Genomic DNA, 25,335 nt, shown 5'->3' with positions numbered 1-25,335 from the left:
ACCACCGCCCCGCCCCGGTGGCCCGGCGCGCGCACCGCACGCTCTCCGCCAAGTCTACCGCCTTTGCCAAGGATAACTCCCGCTGATCTTGAGCAAATAATTTGTCACGTTCATGACCTGGTGACATCCCCATCATGAAACGGTCCAAGACTGCTTCTTCGAGATACTTGAAATTACAATGTGCTGCTAATCCTCTTATTCTGGCTGCCCACTCCGTTGGTGTCTCACTGGGCTGCTGCACGGCAGAGTAAAATGTTGATTTATCCGCGAAGCCGAACCGCTTAGGGGTGCAATGGTCGTTTAACAATTTTATAATTTGGTCGTAATCTACCTGTTCAATCTTATTAGGCAGTGCTAAGCTATTTGCCAGTTTATACGTTGACTCACTGAGCACGCTTAATAGTATTGCTCGCCGCTTAACTTTTGCTTTATCGGTAACGTCATTAACGTCGTTTGCGATGAACCATTGTTCTAAACGGGACTGAAAACTGCTCCAATCATTGGACACATGGTCAAAAGTACACAAAACTCCGTACATTACTCCTGGAGACATAATTATTAATTTTGAGTTCGCTCGTCGCCACGTGGTCTGTATGTACAAAGACAGGGATATGAAATATATTTGATAAATAGATTTTGAGGCGGTACAAAGTTTGCCGGGTCAGCTAGTATATCATATTCTCTGAATTCTAAGCAGTGATCGCCTAGTAGTTAAGAAACGCGGCCTCTTGATCGATGGGTCCGAGGTTCAAATCCCAGGCCTCTGATTTTTTCAAAGTTATGTGCGTATAAGTTAATTATCACTTGCTTAAACGGTGAAGGAAAACATAGTGAGCATACCTGGGAATTCTTAAAAAAAAGTTTTCAAAGGTATGTGAAGTGTAACAATTCGCACTTGGCCAGCGTGGTGGATTATGGCCTAATCCTTCTCATTCTGAGAGGGGACCCGTGCCCAGAAGTGATAATTCTCTGAATGCACTGAAATGTAATTTTTGTAAGTCTATAGTTGATTTTACTTTCAAAGGTAGGATATTTTTGGATCTGTTAGGTGGCGCCGCCTAGAATGAGACAAAGTCACCTTTCCAATAATGACTTGCTGGCAAAGGGCTAATCTAAATAAATAGTAATAATGAGTAATAAGTAAAGTAAATCTGTAAGTATTCGGGGCCAGGACACACAATAATAATATGTTGTTCAAAGGTACAAAAAACTATTCATATAATAAGAGTAATTTGACCATTCGTATTCCTATTCTAGCCGTATCATTACATATTTATTATCTGTAATCTGCATGTTTACCATTGATATATAATAATATAAGTTCTTGTAGCTTTATTTCATCTGTATTAAGTGGATATAATTTTACCAATTTTACTATCATAATAAAATGCAGAGGCAATAAAAACGGTTCACCTCAACATTCAAATATTTGAATAGCTAACTGTACACACTTCCGCTAGATATTTTTAGATAAGTACCAAATAGTTTGACCGTAGCGAACGATAGTATGACAGATTACATCCTATTTTCTCTGTAATCGATCCTACATAGGAGATACATATTTTTAGTTTGTAAATATAAACTATGTTACTTTAGAAAAGTTACAGTTATTTGTTGCAGGTGATAAAGAGATCAAGTATAAGATACCATCAACAGAGTTTTCTTGTGTAATTATACTATGTACAAATTCTATGTACGTACATGGTAGGTACAAATTACGACAAATTTGCCTTTCTATACAAACCTTACGGCTAGTCGACTAATAGAAGGATTATAAATACATTTATTTGATTTATTTACTATTACATCTGTATGCAATTATTAATACCATGATTAATGTGTGGGTTTATGCAAATTAAACGCAATGTAATTAACGCAGAATTTCAAGCAAAAATCACATTAGTCTCTCCTTGCACTACCTACTAACAAACATCCTATTTGAAAAGTCTGATATCCAAACACCAAACCTCCATAGTATTTGCCCAATCGCACAAATTTATTGATTAAACGAACTTACCTTAAGTGAAGTTCTATCATAATTATACGAGGGTTTTGTACGAATATATAAGATCACATGTAGTACACACATCGGTGTCGCCACTATAGTTGAGATTCTTTTTTTTTTTTTTTTTGTCTACCCTCTATCACCGCACATCGCTCTGTCTTCATTTAGTTTAGAGCATCTGACCTATCATGTTGATATTTTTTATTTATATTGGGCGATTTTGGGGAGGGTGGGTTCTAATATATTCGTACAAAACCCTCGTATAATTATGATAGAACTTCACTTAAGGTAAGTTCGTTTAATCAATAATTATAATCGGGTTTTGTACTTCTATATTAGATCACATGTAGATGTTGAGAGCATGTTGAAAAAATATCAACATCGGTAACTCATATTTTACATTCTTATTTATTAAAGAATCAATAGTATAAAATAACAAAATTATAATTTTGTACATAGGTACAGGATTATTAATCTAATGTCAGTGGTTCCACTTACTATAAATCATATACTTGTTATTAATTTGATGAATTACCTACATACTCATTTGACAGAATACTTCTGGCAAAAGCATCATCTTGATTAACTATCTCTGATATGTTTCTATTATAAAAGTTGCCAAAGGTTTTATAATTATTCCAGCCTGCTGTTTTCTTATAAGGTAAGGTATTTACACCTATTTTATGGGCCTTTGAAGTAGAAGCATGTCTTGTACTATGTGCCGAAAAAATATTTACATCAATTCCACAAGTACATAAGGTGGACTTAATCCAATGACTTATAGTCTGCGAACTTACAGATTTATATGGTTTTTTAAAGTTTATAAATAGTATGTCGCTTTTACGTAAATCTTTTGTTAAATTTAGATCGTAAATCAAAGTTTTCTCGGGACATATTTCTGGTCTTTCTAAAAAATAAGGCTAAATGAGTTCAGGCTGTGTAAAACCAGGACGAGAAGTTTTTAACAATTCTGGAATTTTAATTCTAATGTCACTTGTAAATAGATCAATGTTGCTAATATTTATCTTGTAAAGTGTCTGCACTCTATGGGCAGTGGTTAGGGCTAGTAAGGTGGCTAGCTTTTTTGATATATTTTCTAGATATAGTGACTCATTAGGGTACCAAGTAGCTAAGGAGTTCAAAACTATGGAGACGTCCCAAGTACAAATTGTACTTAGGTTGAGGAGGACGAAGTCCAAATATACCTTTGAAGAAACGTTTTATACAATCGTGGTCACTTATATTTTTTACCAAGAATTAATGAGATTGCTGATCTGCAGCTGTTTATAGTGCCATATTATGCGCCTGATTTAAACAATTCTGTTAAGAATTTTATGGCGGTAGAAGCTAAGTTTTGATATAAATTTATATTATTATTGTTGCAAAACAGAAACCATTTTTTAATACAAGTGATATTAGTAGACTCTTAAATAATGGGTACCATGGCTGCGTGGGCCATAGGGGCACCACCATAATGCCTTTTGCATTGTCATGAATAATCTTTTGTAAGGCTTTTAGAATTATTGCAAATGGGGGGAGCTATAAAAATAAGGCAGACCACGAGATTGTGAATGCGTCTATGACGTATGCATCGGGATCTCTGTGCCAAGATATGTACATTGGACATTTTTTATTTATCCTACTCGCGAATAAATCTACTCGTATATCAGGAACCCCAAATTGGCTCACAACTTTTTGGTATGCCTGATTAGGACAGTTCCCATTCAATGTCTGGATGAATACGTCGCGATTCTGCGTCTGCAATGACATTATCGCTTAAACTTATATATAACGCAGTTATCACTATATTTCGTACTTCACACCATTGCCATAATTCCCGGGTGATTTTAGTAAGATGGGGAAATTGAATGCCACCAATTCAATTGTATTGTATATTCTCAAAAGAATCTGACAGTCATGAGAAGATTTAGCAAATATTTTTAATCCAAAAAAGGCAGCGAGAATTTCTAAATAATTAATATGGTGTGACCGCTCGCTACTTGTCCACATACCGCTTGCCCGCTCTTGCCCACAGGCAGCGCCCCATCCCGTAGTTGAGGCATCACTGTATATCACCAACCTAAACTTGTTTTGTTTGATTGTACATACAGGATTACACATAGCGTGCGCCCACCAGTCGAGATCGGGTAGTATGGATGACGATACAGTCATATACTTGTCATAGTTGTCGTAATTAAGTAAATTTAAGTATTTGCACCGTTCCAGTTCTTTTGTGTAAAGCTAATCATATTCCACGGCTGGACAGACCGAAGTTAGTAAGCCTGCTAAGCGAGTAAACTCTCTAACTTTACAACGTTTAATATAGCGAAACTTGTCATGTCTTGTCATGATTTTTTCTTCAGGTAAGGTTACGTGAAAATGTTGAGTATCAATAATAAATCCTAGAAACTGACATCTTGTGCTGGGGATCAATTTACTTTTATCAGTATTAATAATAAAGCCTAGAGCCTGACACATTAATAGTCTCGGCTATGTTATCTAGGTAATAAGGTATCATCTAAGTAAATTGTTGACAAGTTTCCACAAGCCCGTAGTAAGCTGAAGACTGGTTTCATTATTTTTGTGAAAACAGGGGGTGCAGTAGATAAGCCGAAAGGTAAAACATTAAATTCATACAAATTTCCGGAAAATTTAAAGCGGAGGTATTTTTTGAAGTCATTATGTATAGGAATTAAGTAATATGCATCTTTTAGATCAATTGTACTCATGTAGCAATCTCTTGAAATAAGCTTTAAAGCTGTACGTAGTCGTCCTCGAGTTTAAAGTGTTTTGTGTCTATAAACATGTTGAGTTTTTTTCAAATTCAATATGAATGTTGATTTACCATTCGGTTTTTTAACTTAAAATATAGGCGATAGAAATTGACCCTCACAAGGCAGACATTTCGATATAGCCCCTATATTTAAAAGTTCATTAATTGAACTCTCGAACCTTCGATCACTAAGAAGTCTCGAACTGACATATTTCGGTGCTGAATAACATTTGTCTATGGGGCTCATAGACTGACTTACATGTCGGGAAAAAAGTGATTTGGTATCCTTTAATCCATGATAAAATATTTTTATCGTGAGTTATAAGTGACCATTGCTTATGGAAGTGAGATAATCTACCCGCATATTTTACCGTATCTAGCGGCGGCGCCTGCGAGTCGGTGCTGGATGCGACGATTGACTGGAGGAGTTCTCGTGGCGATTCCTGTAGGCCGGTTCCTTTGTCCTCTGGTTCCTCTTCGGCCTGCTTTGATTTGGGGGAGGAGCTCTCCAGTGTTTTGTTGCCTTTGAAGGTTTTTGTGGTATTAAACTTCATGTCAGCACTTGATCTATAAATAGCCCTCGCAGCTTTAAGCGTGTCCGACAATCCTTCACTAAAAAGTAGTTTTTTTTTTTTTAGTTTTAGTAGCTTGGAGTTGATCCTTTATATCCTTCTTCATGTTATTTGATGCAAAATTCCTACGCGTTACGGAATCTGAATATTGTATGTAGCATAGTAACTTACAAGCATTTATTAATGATTGTATTAACGCTGTGGTGTTTGGTTCGACCATAAGCGTAGTTACTGTTTCCGCTAAGCAGGGTACTACACATAAAAGCTGTTACTGCTTCTGTTCAATTGCCTTGTCTCTTTTATAGATAGATTCCGATATCGCTGCCTTAACTTCTGGGTTAAGGGCTGGAGCATCTACAAGAAGACAATTTGCCGGCGGCAAGTATTTGTGTAAAAGTTATCTGCGGACTTCGTTAACCCTGTTGTGACTAAATGTTGCAGGCGAACTGCGAGGTCGGGTTGTAGTCGGGTCGGAGATGGGTCATCTCCTAATATTTTTAGAAGGTCCTCATTTAACTGTGTCGGAAGCAAGCAAACGACACTGTTTACTATTGATGGCATGTCAGCATTAACGCATGTTGAAGGCTGAGGCTCTGCGGCGGCGCTGCTGGTCGGCGCGGGCGTAGGCCCGGCAGCTGCGCTTGTAGACTGCACGGGGTCAACAGGTGCGCTGGTGCATAGCAATGGCGCGTTGCCCTCGCTTGCGCGAATTAGTGCGTCTGGGATAATAAACTTACCCATAAGTATGCTCATGCTCGTCTAATAATAAAGTGGTAACCCCTAAAGTTACCCGCAATATTATTTTTCGACGAACGTATTTTTATGAAAACTTGCAACTCTTAAGTTGCATACACTAGGTAATATTCGTTAAATAATAAAGTGGTAACCCCTAAAGTTACCCGCAATATTATTCTTCAACGAACATATTTTTATGAACACTTGCAACTCTTAAGTTGCATACACTAGGTAATATTCGTTAAATAATAAAGTGATAACCCCTAAGGTTACCCGCAATATTATTCTTCAACGAACAATATTTTATAAAAAAACCGCAACACTAAAGTTGCATACACTAGATATTTGGTATATATTCGTTTAATAATAAAGTGATAACCCCTAAGGTTACCCGCAGTATTATTCTTCAACGAACAATGTTTTATGAAAAAACCCCGCAACTCTAAAGTTGCATACACTAGGTAATTAGTTAATATTCGTTTAATAATAAAGTGATAACCCCTAAGGTTACCCGCAGTATTATTCTTCAACGAAAAAGTATTATGTGACAAGCACAAAACTAACCTTCGATGCATAACGCATCCCGCGGCGTCGGCGAAGGCGGCGGCCGTGACCTTCTTCGAGGTGAAAACGATCTCGAAGAACTCCTAGAACTTCCCGAACTCGATGAGGTTGATGATGAAAGATACGTTGATACGTTAGGTGATGGAGTCCGTTGTCGATTTCTATGTCGTGCGCGCATTAACCGTTTATTTAGTATTTTAACTTTCTTTGCAATATATTCGTAATCGTCCGCATTTGAATGCGTTCGCTTACCCATTTTAGCAAAAAATAACTAAATAATGCGCAGCACTGTGCGAAGTGGCGGAGCACTGAAGCGTGAATGAAGACAGAGCGATGTGCGGTGATAGAGGGTAGACAAAAAAAAAAAAAAGAATCTCAACTATAGTGGCGACACCGATGTGTGTACTACATGTGATCTAATATAGAAGTACAAAACCCGATTATAAATCTATTTTAAATACAAACATGACGCGCAAATAGCGCGGGCGGTTAGCCGCGTAATCCACACCGCGAACGCAACACCGGCCGAGATACACAAACATCCTTATTATATATACAGATTGATAAAGTAGCTAAATAAACTTTCCATTTTAATGTTATAAAACGTACATTTTCTTCTACTATTCTATCTAGGAGTGAATTTATTTGCCTTATATCGTGATATAGAGAAAAGTAAAACGTTAACACCGTTTGACGCGCATAATCTCGAGAATATTTTATTCTGACCTTTCGCTAAACTTGTTATTTTTGTAAATGATCCTTTATTTAATAAAAATATATGCTTCCTTGTCTACGGTCATAAATAAATGTCTATGTTCTTCTGTTAGGTAGCGTTTACCATTGTTGTAATAGATAAAAGTAGAAATAGATGTAGCTGTGGTGTCCCTGTAGTAACCAAGAAAGCGTTTTAAGTCACCTGTCAGCAATTAGTATGTCGTAGAAATATCCTGTGGAATGAAACTTACTGGCAGCTCGCTTAGCTTCTTCCTTAGCAGCCTCAGCGGCCTTCCTGGCCTCCTCCTTGGCCGCCTCGGCCGCGATCCTGGCCTTCTCCTTAGCGTCCTCCGCCGCCTTCTTGGTAGTGTCCACCGTCGCGTTGATCGAGTCTGTGGAAGAAATTATCATCAGATCGGAGGGTACCTTCCGTCAATGATATTATATTGTCTAGATACTCGAGTGTGTTTGCCCTTGTCTACCGTAACAAGGCCGCGTAGACACAGTCTCTGTCAAACTATTATATTACTTAGTTTCTGACACATTGAGTGCCCGAGATATATGTAGTAAATGAGATCCTAGAGTTCCCTGTATCGAAGGTGTTTGGATTACATGTTAATTGAGTCAAGTTCATATAATTCGTAATCATATTCCATTAATGTTCATTAAGACACCAATTAAAATTAAAATATTTAATTTTTCTTAATTGTTACGCGATATCTAGACACATATAATATTTTTGGGCTATATAAAAATCATTAACATGACAGACACACGAATTAGTTTCGCAAGCTCTTGATAATTGTCAATCCGTCTTCAAGGATATTATATGAAACAGAATCTTATCAAATAAGGTTTGAAAATTTCCTAAAGCTAACTTCAAAAGCTCACTTCAATTGTTAAGGGCACACGATCACGCAAGTCAGTTTCAAAATATATTTTATTAATCTCGATATCTACCACAGCCATTTAAATGTTATATAATTATTGTTTTCAATAACAAAAGTCATCACTCTTAAATCAACAATAATCTATACCGCTCAGATCTTCATCATCATAATCATCATCATCTTCATCGTCTGTTTTCTCAGTATCGTCAAATGTAAACAGAGATGAGTCTTTGGCCCCATCGAAGTGGCTTTGAATCATACCTATAAACATATTATCTTTTACTAAGAAGAAACTTGCTACACTCTCATTTCAAATCAAAGAAACATTACCTGTAAAATCATCGTAAATACCACCACCTGTCTGAATAAAAAAATCGCTTGTTCCCTTAGTTTTAATTCCGTTGTTACAAGATTCTGTGATCGAAAGATAGAGAGTAAAGATCAAGAATAGACAGTACACCATAGGAGAAATGTTATTAAGAAATACCTTTAGCATCTTCTACAGTATCCTCAGTAGCAGCTTCCGTGCCCGACACCGAGGTTGTTATTTCGACTACAAAAGATTTGAAAAGAAATATTAAGCAGAAAGAAAAATAATCAGCGCCACATGCGACCATCTCATTCTATACTAACAGGCAAACTTGCAGCATGCAACTTACATTATTAACATAAGACTGAAATAAATTATTAACAGTAAAACAAATCGATCCGTCTTTGGGTATAGGCGATAGACAATTGTCTATTGTAAGAGTCATTCAAAAACAAAGGTTCAAGAGAAATACAACTTTGAAAACAAGGAACACAATACCTTTAGCGCCGGCGACGAAGGAAGTACCTTTATTAACAACAGTACCAGCTAACGACTTTGTTGTGTCTACTGTACTTTGTACGGAACTCGCTACTGTATCTACAATCACAATATATATGTGAAACGAATAACAACAAGCCAGTGAAAGAAGCTTTGTATGAAATATTTTTATAGAACTACCTACAGAACTAAATGTGAAACTTTTAAGGCAGACATAATGTCGGTATTAATCACAAGGTTTGTTTTAAGTTAGTCGTTGCCTTTATGTATTGCAAGGACACGCAACAGCGTAAGCGTTTGTTAGTTTAACATTATCGTTGATTCTGCATCATAATCAATTTAACTGTACCTTTGGCACTACCAACGAAAGTCATTCCCTTATCTACTGCTGAGGCTGCGACGTTCTTAGTTGTGTCTAACGTGCTCGCTACAGTATCTACGGGAAATAATATATACAGGGTGAATTTTTAAAACGGGCCTTCAGGGCCAAATCCGAAACTATAAGGATTAGCGAAAAATGCTGAAAGGAGTTACGAGGCCGATTTTGATAAAAACTGAAACTGCATCATTACTTTTTTAAAATAACTTTTTCCCTAGCCGGGAATCGAACGAGTTCATTTTGAAAAAATATGCACCTCTATATTATTCCACTATCTGATAGTGTTGCTTATAAGGATCAAAATCTGGAAAGTAATGATAAATGAAAAACTAAAGGAAAAGCCTCAATTTTAAGAAAATACATATTTTTTCATATTAATTTGGCAGTTAAGTTCCCGCCATTCATTAATTTAAACATTTCGTGTATTAACATTTTTTTTTGGCTCAATGTTTCTAATCATTCGAAATGGACGTTTTGTTTCCCAATAATTTATATTTTTATGTCCGACTTAACTAAGGTTATTTTTAGGACCATTAAAATAGATTTACTTGCTATGGGCGGAGTTTCGTTTAATAATGATGTAAAGTTGATAATTTGCGAGAATTACTTTTTAGAGTCAAATCCGAGTGATTACTAAAAAAAGAGATATAGAAAATCATACTTAACGTTGGAACGAAAACGGCGATAACTTATTTGCCAAACTATTACTTTCTCATACTAAGCCGTATGTCATAGTCATAATATCGAATAATAAGTTGATTAACCAACAAATTCTTCAATGGTATGACTTATGTCTGTTTCTAAAGAATTATACATAAATCATTTGTTATGTATAATCCTTAAGGATTAGTATGCCAATGTATGGAAAAATACGTATTTTCTTAAAAAAATCCTTTTCCTTTAATTTGTCACATAACATTACTTCCCAGATTTTGATCCTTATAAGCGACACTATCAGATAGTGGAATAATATACAGGTGTCATTTTTTTCAAAATGAACTCGTTCGATTCCCGGCTAAGGAAAAAAATATTTTAAAAAACTAATGATGCAGTTTTAGTTTTTATCAAAATCGGCCTCGTAACTCCTTTCAACATTTTTCGCTAATCCTTATAGTTTCGGATTTGGCCCTGAAGGCCCGTTTTAAAAATTCATCCTGTATATAGGGCCAAAAATCACATAAATATATAGATAAATATAAAAGCATGTGTCTTTTACGCATCTAAGTCTTTAGCATCTTTACCTTTTGCGGTTCCTACCAGACTTGCGCTCTTATCCATAGCTGTGGAAGCTACATTTTTTGTGGTTTCTACTGTGCTATGCATTGTATTTGCTAATGTATCTACAAACAGACAGGAAAACAAAACATCAAACACAATATTGGCTGGATGGCAAAAAGAACCGCTAAATCTGATTTTATAGATAATATATTTATGCAACTTTTATAAAACCTTCTACGACAATACTTTGATAAAAATCAGAAGGCGTCCAAGCGTATGCAAGACTTGGTTTTCCTTTATCGAGCTCGGATGACTTAGCTTTGATAAAGGTATAAACAGTAAAAGCCAGTTTTTTACCTTTAGCGGTTCCTACAAAAGCAGTGCCTTTTTCAACAGCAGAAGCTGCTACATTTTTCGTTGTATCTACAGTACTAACTACAGCATCTACAATAAGTGCAAAATAATACGAATATAAGGCTATAGGAGTAGTTGGTGAAAAAAATGGATAAAAAATAAAATGGGATTGATACCTTTAGCGCTGCCTACAAGTGAAGATCCCTTTTCTACAGCGGAAGCTGCTACATTTTAGTTGTATCTACAGTAGTGTGTACAGTGTTTGCTACAGCATCTACAATAAATTAATAAAACGTAAAACTTTCACAAAAAATACTGCGCTTCGATTTAAGTTTCAGTATGTGTATATTTCATTGCTTGACTTACCCTTTGCACTTCCTATAAAGGACGAGCCCTTGTCAACAGCAGAAGCCGCTACATTTTTAGTGGTATCTACAGTTGAGGAAACTGTGTTCGCTACGGTATCTACAATAACGGTATGCGATAAATAATTGTGCATTAGCAAAATTAATTGAAATCAAAATAAAATTAAAAAGCTACCTTTAGCACTGCCAACAAATGATATACCCTTATCAACAGCTGATGCCGCTACATTTTTTGTAGCATCAAATGTGCTTGCTACAGTATCTACAAGAATGTATAATAAATAAATAAATGAAATATGCAAGAAAATAAAGATTTATGAAATATCGAAGGAATGATAATCGACTATAAATGCCTTTGTATATGCCTGCATTTAAATTGTAAATTGACCACAATAAAAAAATAACATGACGTTAGTATTAGTTCCTGTATTGCTATTAAAATAACGCAATTTCTTTATATGAAATACATTAGCCATTCGAATAGAAGCTGATATGAATTATGTGATTTCTCCGAATCATGAATTTATTTAAATCTATTCATCTTTCTATACTATGTGGATGGTACATGGTACGGTGGATGTAGACAATCTAAACGGTACTTTGCACAGTATAAGTACCTAATTGTACAAATAATTTATCATACAAAAAGTCCGACGCCTCGAGAATTACGTTTTGTACACACGGAGTAAATTATCCATAAGAACTCGATATCCATAAATATACATATTAACAATGTTGCCATAAGAGCGATAGACCGAGAAATCCTATCGTAAACTAGTCAACCGTTGGTTATTGATAAGAATATTGGCTATATTATACATAACATGACCTATAGCTTGATACATTTAAATACAAATAATATCAGATTTATAATTTCTCTTTCGTGTCCGTGTGCTCCTTTAAATTGTTTTCTCCCTTTACACTTCTACAATGCATAGGATTTAACCATTATTTGATTTTCAATATATGATAATTGCAGATGATCACAGCTTTAAATAAACTACCTTTTTAGTAAACTACCTTTAGCTGTTCCAACATACGACATGCCAGTATCAACTGCGGACGCAGCGACCTTTTTGGTAGTGTCTACTGTGCTTGCTACTGAATCTAAAAAACGGAGAAATAGTTTTGATAACATTTTGAGATTTTCAATCATTTTTCTGGTTATATTTATATCTATTTTTGGTAAATATACCTTGGCCGTTCCAATCAAAGTTGTGCCTTTATCGACAGCGGATGCTGCCACATTTTTAGTTCATAGTTACATCAACGGTAGTGTTAACAGTCGATACTACGGTATCTAAAGCAAAACAAATGGAAAATCAATTAAAAAATAATTGATAAAAAGCTTTTGAAATGAAATCGATTAATATGCAAAAATAAAAAAAATAAACCATTACATAGCATGTAAATAAAAATATGTTTTGGCAATCATATTTGCACTAAAATATCCATATTTATACGATATGAGAGATTCAATTTAGTGTTATTGTGCGATTACTATTTAATTTACCTTTAGCAGAATCCACGTAACATTTTCCAGTGTCAATAGTGATTTGAGCGGCTTTCTTTGTGTTATCTACTGTCGTTGATACAGTATCTACAAAAGTGGAAAATAACGTAACCAAAAAAATAAATAGCTTTTAATTGAAGCTTAAAAAATGTGAAATAAACAAAACGAATAGCACAAATACCTTTAGCGCTATCTAAATAGCTCTTTCCAATATCAAAAGCGGAAGTCGCATAACTTTTTGAGCAATCCAACGCCGATTGGAATGTATTTTGTGCTGTATCTAAAACAGTTAGCAAAACAAAAACGTGCACAGAATTAATTACAGATCACACAACGAAAACAAAAAGCACAACAAAGAAACTATTGACATTCAATGAGATAACGCATCAAATTACTTTGTCTAAGAATGCAATCGAACTGATTTACTGATCGTTCTACACATGAACTAGATGTGTCTGTTGACAAAGTGTAATTGGTAATGCTTTTATTTACAATCACAGACACAGTTACTTTCAAAACACAAAAGCTAATCACTGAATTTTCTTATATCTTTCGCCGAATCAACATATGTTTTTGTGGTCTCAGCGGCAGTATTAGCCGCATTTTTGGTTCCTTCTACAGTATTATGGAGTGTGCTTGCGACCGAATCTACATGACATGGAAGACATAAATAAATAAATAGAAAGAAAAATAATAAAAAAAGACTTAATCATATGTGCAGTGCTCTACGTTTATTACCTTTAGCAGAAGTGGCATAGGATTTGCTAGCATCGAATGCAGATTGTGCTGCTTTTTGGGTACTGTCTACTGTGCTCGCTACAGTATCTACAATAAAACATAAGTGTTTTTTTTTTACTAAAAAGTCGCTTTTTATCGCTCTACTAATGAGTTTATGAAACTAATTTTAGTAAAATGTGTTTGTGATTGGAAGTATGTGATACCTATAGGTAAAATGATAAAAGTATAAAAAATAATAATTTACATAGTGCTATATTACCTTTAGCAGAGAAGGCATAAGATTTGCTAGTATCGAATGCAGACTGAGCTGCTTTTTGGGTACTATCTACTGTGCTCGCTACAGTATCTACAAATAAAGGATAAGTTTAAATATGTAATATACGAGATGCATCTTATTGCATTAATTTTAGTGTTTTATGTGTTTTATGATTGGAAGTATATTTAATGTATTTAAGTAAATTTTAATGTGTTTGTGATTGGAAGTATATGATACCTATAGGTAAAATGATAAAAGTATAAAAAATAATAATTTACATAGTGCTATATTACCTTTAGCAGAGAAGGCATAAGATTTGCTAGTATCGAATGCAGACTGAGCTGCTTTTTGCGTACTATCTACTGTGCTTGCTACAGTATCTACAAATAAAGGATAAGTTTAAATATGTAATATACGAGATGCATCTTATTGCTCTAGTGTGATTTTCTAAAACTTATTCTAATGATAGGTGTTTGACTGTAAGTGATATATAATGTAAAATTATAAAAAATAATATTTGTATGATGTATATTACCTTTAGCAAAGAATGCATAAGATTTGCTAGTATCGAATGCAGACTGAGCTGCTTTTTGAGTATTGTCTACTGTGCTCGCTACAGTATCTACAAATGAAGCATGCGCATAAATCATAAAAAACATTGCTTATAATTGTATTCATATTATACGATACTGATTTTAATATTAAATTGCTTGCTTTTAGATTAGATAATAACAAAAACGTAATGATCAATATGCTTTTTTACTAGTTTGTTACCTTAAGCAGATGTGGCATAAGATTTGCTTGTATCAAATGCCGACTGAGCTACTTTTTGCGTACTGTCTACCGTGCTTGCTAACGTATCTATAATGAAGGGTAAAAAGTGTATGTATTTTTGATATAGTAGTACGTAGTTATTTTATTGTGTATATATATTTTTAATAAATAAATTTATTTATTTGTCATATAACTTGTATTAATTATACTATTGCTACCTTTAGCGCTTGCGGCATACGATTTACCGGTATCGGCAACAGTCTGAGCTGTGCTTTTTGTAGTATCTACTGCACTTTGAAATGTGCCGGCAACTGAATCTAATAAAATAAATAAATTTCATAAAATATTCCATTTAAGTACATAAATGAATAGAATAGTAACTGTGTTCCATTCAATACCTTTTGCGCCTGTAGCGTATGATTTTCCGGTTTCAAAAGCGGATTGAGCTGTTTTTTGAGTTGTGTCTATGGAGCTCACTACTGTATCTATATAAAAGATATATTCCATTACAAATATGTTCCTTAGGTAATTAAGTAATTGAAGACAATTTTTATTTAGTTTTTAATACCTTTAGCACTCGTAGCATATGACTTGCCGGTCTCAAGCGCAGATTGTGCAGTTTTTTGTGTCGTATCTACAGTACTTTGCACTACATTCGATACTGTGTCTACAAAAAACATACATATGCCCATAAGTTAACTTAACCTATCTACTGAGTGTAATGAATAGTGAAATAAAGTATAGTAAAGTGAAATGTTACATATTACATGCACTTTTGTCAATATAAATGTGTTATGTTATGTTTATCATTTTCAATACCCATATCTGTGCGCCGTATCCACGTATGTGAAGATATAATTATAAGCTATCTACAATATTAGACCATTTTCAAAATATACAGGAGTAACGTGCAATGTCTAGCGATGCAGCTTACCTTTAGCTGTGTTGTACGCAGCCTCAGCAGCTTTCTTCGTGTTTTCCGCGGTGGTCGCGATTGTGTCTGTATTCGCAAAAGCAAAATAAACAGAAACGAAAACAAAATGTTAAAAAGCAGCGGCAAAATTGCGGGAGATAAATTAAGATGAAAATTAAACACAAAAAAAAACTGACATATACGCTAAGTGCATATGAAATAGCTATAAGAGAATTCGAATGTGATGCTCTAACCTAAACTAACCTAATCTATATAAATCATACCTTGCGTATCCTCTGTTAGACATAATATGTTGTTATGCACTTATGGTTAAGGTCTAAAAGACAAAAATCATGAAATATATTGCCCTACTTGTACCTATCTTTTATTTGCTATTTTTCAACCCCTCGCGGAAAAATCCAAAAAATCATCGCATTCACCGTCTGGTCTCAACGACGAAGTTTGGGAAGATATATGGTCAAGTACCTTTGGTGGTGTCAACGACCTTCTTGCCATCAGCCACTGCCCTTGGCGGCGTCCTTAGCTTCGCCGGCTGCGAGCGACACCTTCGACAGCTCCTGGTCCAGGGCGTCGATGGCGGACTTCTTGGCGTCAGCAGCTGGAGCAAAATACCATTACGTGTATTATTCGCATAGGCTTGAAGTGCGGTTTCTTTGGGAATTGAGCTGCTTAAATGTTTAGGCAGTAACAACACTTAATTAGTTCCTGCTAATTTCCAAAGGCACTATTGTGCAATATTATATATCGTTTATACGAGTATATCGTGTGCTTCCATTATGGAATGCGGAGGAGGACTACTCGTATCATTTACTTAATATATGTAGACTTACTAGATTTAGTAGATAAAAACAAAAAGTTACATTGTAAAATTGATTATGTTTTGCAATGCATCGTTTACTGATGATAGACAGTAGTGGAGAGTGGTGAGTGGATGTCTCTTCTAATATTATGATTAGGAACACATGAATTACAGGGAACACTTTTTATCCTCGAATACTCTGTCTAATGGGTACGGCATATGTACAGTCACGAGCATAAATATATGACTATGGGCAGATCAGCAAAAATATGTGACCCAATAACGAGTTCAATAATATATGCCTGCACGAACGCAGCAAAAATATCTGACATTTATAGGCAGCAAAAATATGTGATGATAACTTTGATCAAATAATTGTGACATGTGTTATGACATGTGACGTCAAGTAAAGTGCAATAATATCTGATATAATTTATAAATCTATTCTAATGTATTGTAATGACTTCGATGTAAATATATCAACCTACCGGTCAAAGGGGCCAATGTATTTTTCCAGAGAAAGAATATGAGCAAAAAACACGTTATGAATATTTTCTCATATTTTTTTTATTTAAGTAAGAAAAAACAGGGTTAAAGACAAAGACAGGATAAATAATGAATTTTAACAGGGTGAATTTTCCGAATCTATAAGGATTAGCAAAAAATGCTAAAAGGAGTTACGAGGCCAATTTTGATAAAAACTAATACTGCATCATTAGTTTATAGGATTCCGTACCCAAAGGGTAAAAAGACAACCGGAAAATAAGTATTATACTTATTTTTATAAAATAGTAAACATCTGGTGGTACGGAAGCCTCCATGTGCGAGTTTGACTCGTATTTGGCGAATTATTTAAAATATCCCTATATACGGGGATCCAACGACTTTCATTTTGAAAAAAAAAACCTTATATCATCCCCTATCGGATAGTATCCCTTATACGGATTAAATTCTAGGATTAAATGACAAAGGAAAAGCTTAAATTTCACACTGTATACAACAAAAATAATATGTCCTAACGACTTTTACAATATTATCGTAGATTAGTAAAGATACTTCGCCGCCTTGAAATTGAATGAAGCCACAAACGGCTTATTAGTAAGTTCTTTTTTTGAATTCTTGACAAATAAAAACATTTTTAGAGAAAATTTACGAATAAATATTTTAGGGACATTTTAGCACGGAGACGTGGCAAAACTTTTTTACGCAACTATTTCAATTGTCAAAACTAGTTACATTTTCTTGTTAGGAGTGAGTAATCTTCACTGATCCATTAATATTATATAGATTATACATTATTAAACTGAAATAGTCACGAATATTCTGCTAAGACAAAAATATAAAAAGAAGTTAATTGATGCATGTAACTTTAATTATTTATATTAGCAATACCAAGTTCTACTATTAGCAATATCTTTTTGATATCGCTTTGATATATTTTTATCGTTAAAAAGTGGGTAGATCTTTTTATCCAACGCTGCCATGTAACGTTTAGGAATTGTTTGATAGTGTATTATTAGAAACCTATTCAATTTATTTTTATTATAGTATTATTTTATATAATTATTTTGTATTATTTTCATGGTGTGTTATTTTTATAATAATAAGTTCTTATTTATAAAGTCACTGGCTGATACGATTCTATGACTTAGCATAAAAAAGAAAAAGAACGCGGCTTGACGTTCGAGTTGTATTTTGAGCCGGAATAACAAAAGTGAATAGATTAATATTGTCACATATTTTTGCTTCGTCAGGTGGTCACATATTTTTGCTGCCTATTAATGTCAGATATTTTTGCTGTGTTCTTGCAGGCAGATATTACTGAACTCGTTCTTGGGTCAGATATTTTTGCTAATCTGCCCATAGTCATATATTTATGCTCGTGACTGTACCTAATGGGCGCCTAATGGGTTTTAATTGTGTAGGTACGTCAGGTTTTATCTATGTAAATATTGTCAAATTTAAAATAAGTAATGTATGTAAGGACATACTTGTAAGATCTTTCCATATATTTCATTTCTTCAAATTAAAGTTAAAGAACATGTTGATGCTTGTAAGTATACCTAGTTATGGTTTCCAAAAAGAGTCGATTTAAATGTTACAGATGAATTACAGCTTGAAGAGGAAATACACCTTAAATATATTATTTTAATCATATCGATGTCACTAATATTTTCTGTAGTACCTAAATCGTAAAATCGTAAATCGTAAATAGTAAAGATGTTGCCTCCCACGTTTCCGTGTCAAGCAAAATTACAAGCACCCTGATTTTTAAATAGTAATAAAAGGATAATCTTTCTACCTCCCCACACCCTTCAAACTAGAATTAGCTATTGCACTGCTCTGTTCTGGTTACGACATTTATAGGTATCACAGCAGAGCTGTCAAAGGCGAACAAAAAGTCTTTGAACAAAAAATGTCCAATGTAAAAAAATTCAAAGGTATATTCACACAAATTGCATAATTGTTGGGCAAAATTGGACCATAAATAATTCCTATCGCGTCGCTATCAATTGCCATCTTCCCAAACATCCGGAGCGGTCAAGCAAGTTCTGAACAAACCCATTTACTCCAAAAAGCTGTGCAACCGGTATTCTAAATTGGGCTTGGGAAAATTTTAACACAAAAAACGTAAAACGTAATGGCAATTACATATTACCCAGGGGCACGACGGTGGATCTGCTTTGTCGATCAAACACGACTCTAAATTGCTTCTTGAAGAATCTTAAAGCATTTTACAGGCTTCTCAAAGGAAAAAAATATAAACTTATTTGTTACAGATGTACCTAAACAAAATATATAAATATAAAAATATAAACATTACATAAATTATGTGGAGCCCTTCGAGGTTTGAATGTGGATGTACTACCACTAAACCCATTTCTACTTCGCAATAGCAGTGAATGAGTGAGTCTTCTACAACTTTCAGAATCTTATCCGTAACCATAATTTTACGATTGTTACCAGACTTTTTGACTAGATAAATTCTCTAAATCAGCTTCATTAACTCACTAACTACTAAATTACGTAGACTAGAGATGATTTGTTATCGTTACCAGAGTTAGCAGCATCAGAAGCGGACTTCTCGGCGCCGCTGATCATCTCGCCGGCCTTCTTCACCTGGCCCTCGACCACCTGGGCGGCCTCGGCTGCCTTCTCCTGCGCGAGCTGCTCCGCATCCTTCTTCTTGCGGTCGAAGAGGGAGGTGGTCTTCTCGCCGATGCTTCGGAAAGCGCCTGCAAATTCAACTTGATATGAGCTCCAGATTTATATGGCTGTTGTAATTTTATATTAAATCGTTTTATAATTATGAGAATATCTGTTATTTGCTATTAATTACACTAGGTAGAAACTACCTTGACGACTAAAATACCTTTTCGATGATCAATATGAAAAGAGCACGTTCAATTTGCTTCATAGGATTACAAATCATAATATAGCTATTATTGACACATAATGAATCACAGTATTAATAAGAACTTAAAATAAACAAATACAGTTTTGCGTTTTACAACTACAACAATATTCAACTAGGTATATAACAACACATATAGATGTGTAAATAAAATAAACTGCATTTTAGAGACGCTCCTACGACTTTAATGTCCATTTCACGTTCGAAATAAACAGACTTAATAACGTCATTAATAGCATCCGTAATATTCATATTTGAAATTGAAATGTGTATCGGATGAATATTTAACGGTTTGCTTCCAAATGACCTCCATAAACCCAGTTGTGAAGTAAATAACTGTTAGGTACCTATTTAATCAATTAAACATCTATATGAACTATCTAGTTCATGGTGATTAACCCTAATGGGTTAAGATATTAGACGCTAAAAGAAATCTAGATGGTGACAATTATTGGCTATTAAAATTAATAAAAAATAGCTTCGAAGCTTATATTTAATTGGTGACTCTTGTTGTAATTTTCCAAGAGTATTGTTGATCGTCGGTAGTTCATATACAAACCATATTTTTATACCTAATATCTAATAATGATTTGAAAGACTGAATTAAAGGCTCGATACCACATATTGTTCGTTGTATGGTAAATGTTCACCGCTGTCTGTATATATCTGTATTCAACTCTAAATAAGATTAGATCTTAAGTTGACCACAGATGTTGCTTCTTCTGAGGACTAAGTTCGGACGCCTTACTCTATCTTACCAAACCTTTCAAATACGAGTAGATCACAGCGTTTTACACAGCTAAAGGTAAAAACAGCGAAGATGTGTCATCCCAGCCGAAAAATGAGTTCTTCCACTTTTACCCTTTATGCCAATTATATTTAAACTTTTATTCCAGGCAACCTATATAAAGTGCGCATATTCAGCAGGTACTAAGTGGCAGTATCGATTCACCTTCGCCCGGTCAAGGTGTCCTTCACCTCAGACACCTTTGTATATTTCACATTTCTTTCAGAAATCATTCGTATACATTATGTATTACAGAATTCATATTATTGTTTTATTTTTGTATAATGGCAATATTTGACCATGTTGGTCATAAAATGCCGATATAGTAAGTACTAAGTAGATGCCTAAAGAATCAACTCCAAAGAAATAATGTCCGATCATAATCTGTTAAAAGTGAAATTTAAGTAAATTTAGAAGCTTTTTAGATTTTTTTAAATTAAATGAAATAGAGCATAAGAAATACAGGTATTTTACAATTTCATGAAATTTACGCGTAACTGCAAACTCATTTTTGAAATTGAAAATATGTATAATCACGTAGTTTGGTGCAGATATATACAGAAATCTTTAATATAAATCCATTTGAGTAATGAAACAATTTGCTGTATGTTTTATATACGTCGTGACATGGCGTTAAATAATAGGCAATTTATGTGGCGACAGTATGGCACCCATTGGTCGGTGTGGGTGCGCCGTTAGAACACCATAACGTTATATGGACAATTTGTTTAGTGCTATGGTAGAAAGGAATGGTTTATAAATAGATTGCTTTAATTTTACAAGTGGACGTAGGTTTGACTGTTTGTATTTTATTTCTCTTCTGATATAGCGTATAGGATGCGACAGATAGCAGTTTCAGGTTAAAAAAACAAATTAAAAATAATTAATTTTAAATATCATAGACATTTAGAGAGATTAGAAAGCGAAGTTAAGTATGTATACGCAATTAAATATGTTTAAGAACGAGAATTCTTGGTCATAAAATCGTTTCAGTTTAACTTCCAATTGCCACGTACAGGAAAACAATAATTTATTTTTTACCTGTTTGTAAAACGATGTGTTATTAACACATTTGATATACTTTAAATTGACGTAAGATTAATGTGAAAAGTAAATACTACACAGTGTAGGTCATGTCGACCTATCTTTAAGTCCTATGTACATAACAACAAGATATTGCTTATGTGCATTCGAGCACATTGGTACCTACTCGTTACAAAGTAATGTAAACATAAACAAGTTCATATAATGACAGCGCTAGAGATTTATTATTTTAAGATAATCAGATATTCTATCTATACTTACTATGTGTATATTTGCCAGATGATACATGAAAATAACTATATGGGCCTGATGACGTTAGGTCGGCCGGTCAGTTTTACCGTTTGTCGACTGACAAATTTTGGTGTTCACATTATAGTGACTATCAATCTGTTGTCAGTCTAACAGAATGTGAATAAAACCGTCTTGTAGCTCAGTGTGAATAGTGACATTTGTCAGTCAGCGTACGGTAAAATTGTCGGGTCGACCTTATGTAAACGGGCCCTATCTTGCCAATATTTTTATCGATACTGTCATTTATATGACAAATTTATAGTGCTGCTAAAATTCGTTGAATACTAAAAAGGTATTAATTGGGTGGAAAATTATAGGTACTCAATACAAAAGTGAACAACTTTGTGCCACTGTGTTGCGCATCAGATAGTCTTCTTTCAGTTAGGATGAAATAATTTCCACATGACACGGTTCAAATACTTTACAATAGTTAGCCTTCATACGCGATAGTAAGGCTGAATCACGAACAAAAATACATATTATGTTCACACGTATTTTTTTAATTGTTTATTACATTGTGACAAAACATTCGTCATACAACACAATATAAAGTTACTAAGATAATACAGTTTATCTACATATTAAAATTGCGAACTCACCTAGGTTCTTGTCTATCGGCAGGCGTGGAACAGAGATCAGAATTATTTATAGCTTATAACATTCCATGATATCTATAAAATGGTTAATTTATTTACAATTATAGTTACTATATATATGAAATTGTATGTAATAAATTAAACTATAAACTAAAAAAGGACTTATTTACAAAATATACAAGAAAACTATAAATAAAATAAGCCATCTAAAATTGCCGTGTGAGGCATGGTTCCGAAAACGCTGGCGGCGTTTCCTTGCTGCACGGCAAGACTCAATCTTTGTGCAAAATAGCCGCCAGCTCTTTGGTCACCGGAAGCAGTGACAAGTTTGGTCGACATATCGCACAACACAAACAATACAATTTGAAAGTTTGAAAATTCATTGCAGCAAAATGAATGGCTGTAATGTCCTACTTTTATATTGATCTTTAAACTGCATTATGCTAGTTTATATTTAGATGTATCAGCTGATATTTTCGTTATATTGGAAGTTTTACACAACCCGTTAAAGATGATACTGTATAAGCAGTTCAAATCGCTCATATTATTCAATTACGACTGTCTTGCCTAACCAAATTTCACTACAATTTGATAATATCAAGTAATAATTAATGATATTACCACATAACATTTGCCGAATGTTTAGTTTTAACTAACAAGGTAATAAAATAAAACACTAAGTGTTACAAAAAATATATTGGAAATAAAGTATTTAAAACAAAAAAACAGTAAGAATTATACTGGAAACAATACAGTTACAAAAATACAAGAAATAAATTATCATTTTTGTAACTACTTAAAAATCTGTAAAAGATAAAAAAATATCCTACAAATTTTCATTTTCACAATTAAGACTGATTAGAAAGATTTTTTGATTTTATTTCCTGCATAAGAGATTTCATTAATAAATAATACATAGTGTATTATAATTAAAATCTATTTGCCCCAATCCGCCCAATAACCAGTAATTATCAAAAATATGGTTTAGTTTAGTTTCATCTATGTTTGATGTACACTTCAACCTACAGGTAGCTTCATCACAGGTATTTTTAGGTGATCAGGGGTCCACTCGCTTCTTTTTCGAATTTATTTACTCCCATCCTAAATTGCGTTTCTTCTTGATGATCTGCTTCATAGATTTAGTAATAGTCATAGTATTAGCATTCTCAAGACCCGTAGAAAATGAGTTGCAGCGTACAGTTATTATCCGTATGAAATTTGTTAATGATGGAGATAGAGAAATCCTTGACATTGAAAGCATGTCCTAAATTTTTATTCAAAACAATTTTATAGTCACAGTGCTGCTCACTGGCGAGATTGGTTAAATCAGATAATACGTTATCGTGGTTCGTTTCAGTAAGAGTATTGTCTTGTAAATCAGTTTGACTGTTTCCCCTATCAATGTTCTATCGTGAGCATTATTGGTCATATGAGCAGTTTTGTTGTGAAATTCACAATCGGTATACGTCTGAACGTTGTCAAAATGATCCCAACATAGAAAACTATTGCACTTACTGCAAGCTGAAAACACCTTCAAAGAACACGAGACATAGTCACAGGTTTGGTAGCAACCTGATGACTCTGATGCACATGATTGACAACGCCGCTCCGAATTATTTTCGAGGACAAACGTTGGGTCGCTAATGTCATCACTATCAGCAAACCGGTCTTCATTTTCACCTATAGAATTGCTTTCGGGTGTACTTTGGCGGTCGTAGACTGCCCTCGTTATCCTTTCGGCTCTATTATTTTGCTTCATAGTTTTGTAAAAATCTAAATCTTTAAATTTTTTTTCAATGAATGCTCGACAAAAGGTAGTATCTGATTTGACACTTACACTAACTTAACAACAATTACAAACAAAAGAGTATTATTACAAGCAAATCGAGGGCTATAAAGTATCATTTTGAAATATTTTATTAAAAAAATACTAATTATTCAAAATTAAACAGCGAATAGGGTATTATATTATAATGACACAAAAAGACATCATTATTTAACAGGCAAAAGGGTATTAACTTAAAATAATACTGTATAGAATACTCACAATGTATGCGTTTGCTCCGAAGTTGACAAAACACTGGCAGCAACTCGTATAAATGCATGTGGCGCTGAGCATCAACTGAATCAACTAAGTTGTGACCCTTTTGACCGAATCGGAAATAGCGTGATTGAACAGTCCATAAAGAAATATGTGGCCATATCTTATAAATTAATAGGCCTAAAAATATCATTGTCAGGCCAATTTATAGAGAAAAAAATATGGAATTCGAAACGCAAATAAAAAAAAATCGCCTTTTTAGACTTAATACCCTTTAATTTGTCGTGTGCGATATCTGACATGATTTTTTTCATGTTGTTAAAATGGTTGTTAGTCTATATAAATAACGATAGTAAAGTTCCATGCGAGTGAGGCTAAATGTGAACGTGCTTTGTTCAAGTGGATATTAAAGGAATAATTTATCTATATGAATTGATTATCTATTGTAACATTAAGAAAATGTGGTTTAAAAGATTATTGGTATAAAATAGTTTATATGGAATAAGAGCAGTGATGGCTTATAGGTTTGAAATTCGGTCACTATGTCTAAGATCCTGAAATTCGTGTGAATTTTCGAAAAATTCGCGTACTTGTATTTAAATATCACTTGCTTACGATGATTAGTTTATTTGATTTGAAAACTTTGTGAAGAAAACTACATGCCTGACAAATCTTAAAAAAAGATTTTCAAAGGTGAGTGAATTTTACCAATTCGTACTTGTCTAGGTCTAGGTTCGTAATAGGACTACGACCTAATCCCTCTTTTTGAA

General features: G+C 34.1%; 1 pseudogene; it reads right to left on the bottom strand.

Moving 5' to 3' along the window:
• Positions 1–22,638, bottom strand: part of LOC140746643 (uncharacterized) — a 36,559-nt pseudogene extending 13,921 nt beyond the window's left edge.
• Between the last annotated feature and the right edge of the window lie 2,697 nt (positions 22,639–25,335).

The sequence above is a fragment of the Epargyreus clarus genome, unplaced genomic scaffold (genome assembly GCF_041222505.1).
Source record: "Epargyreus clarus isolate Ecla_fem2 unplaced genomic scaffold, WU_Ecla_fem_2.2 ptg000013l, whole genome shotgun sequence".
In the NCBI taxonomy this organism is placed as follows: domain Eukaryota; kingdom Metazoa; phylum Arthropoda; class Insecta; order Lepidoptera; family Hesperiidae; genus Epargyreus; species Epargyreus clarus.
Note: the sequence above shows the minus strand (reverse complement) of the source record. Positions and strands in the feature narration are given on the sequence as shown.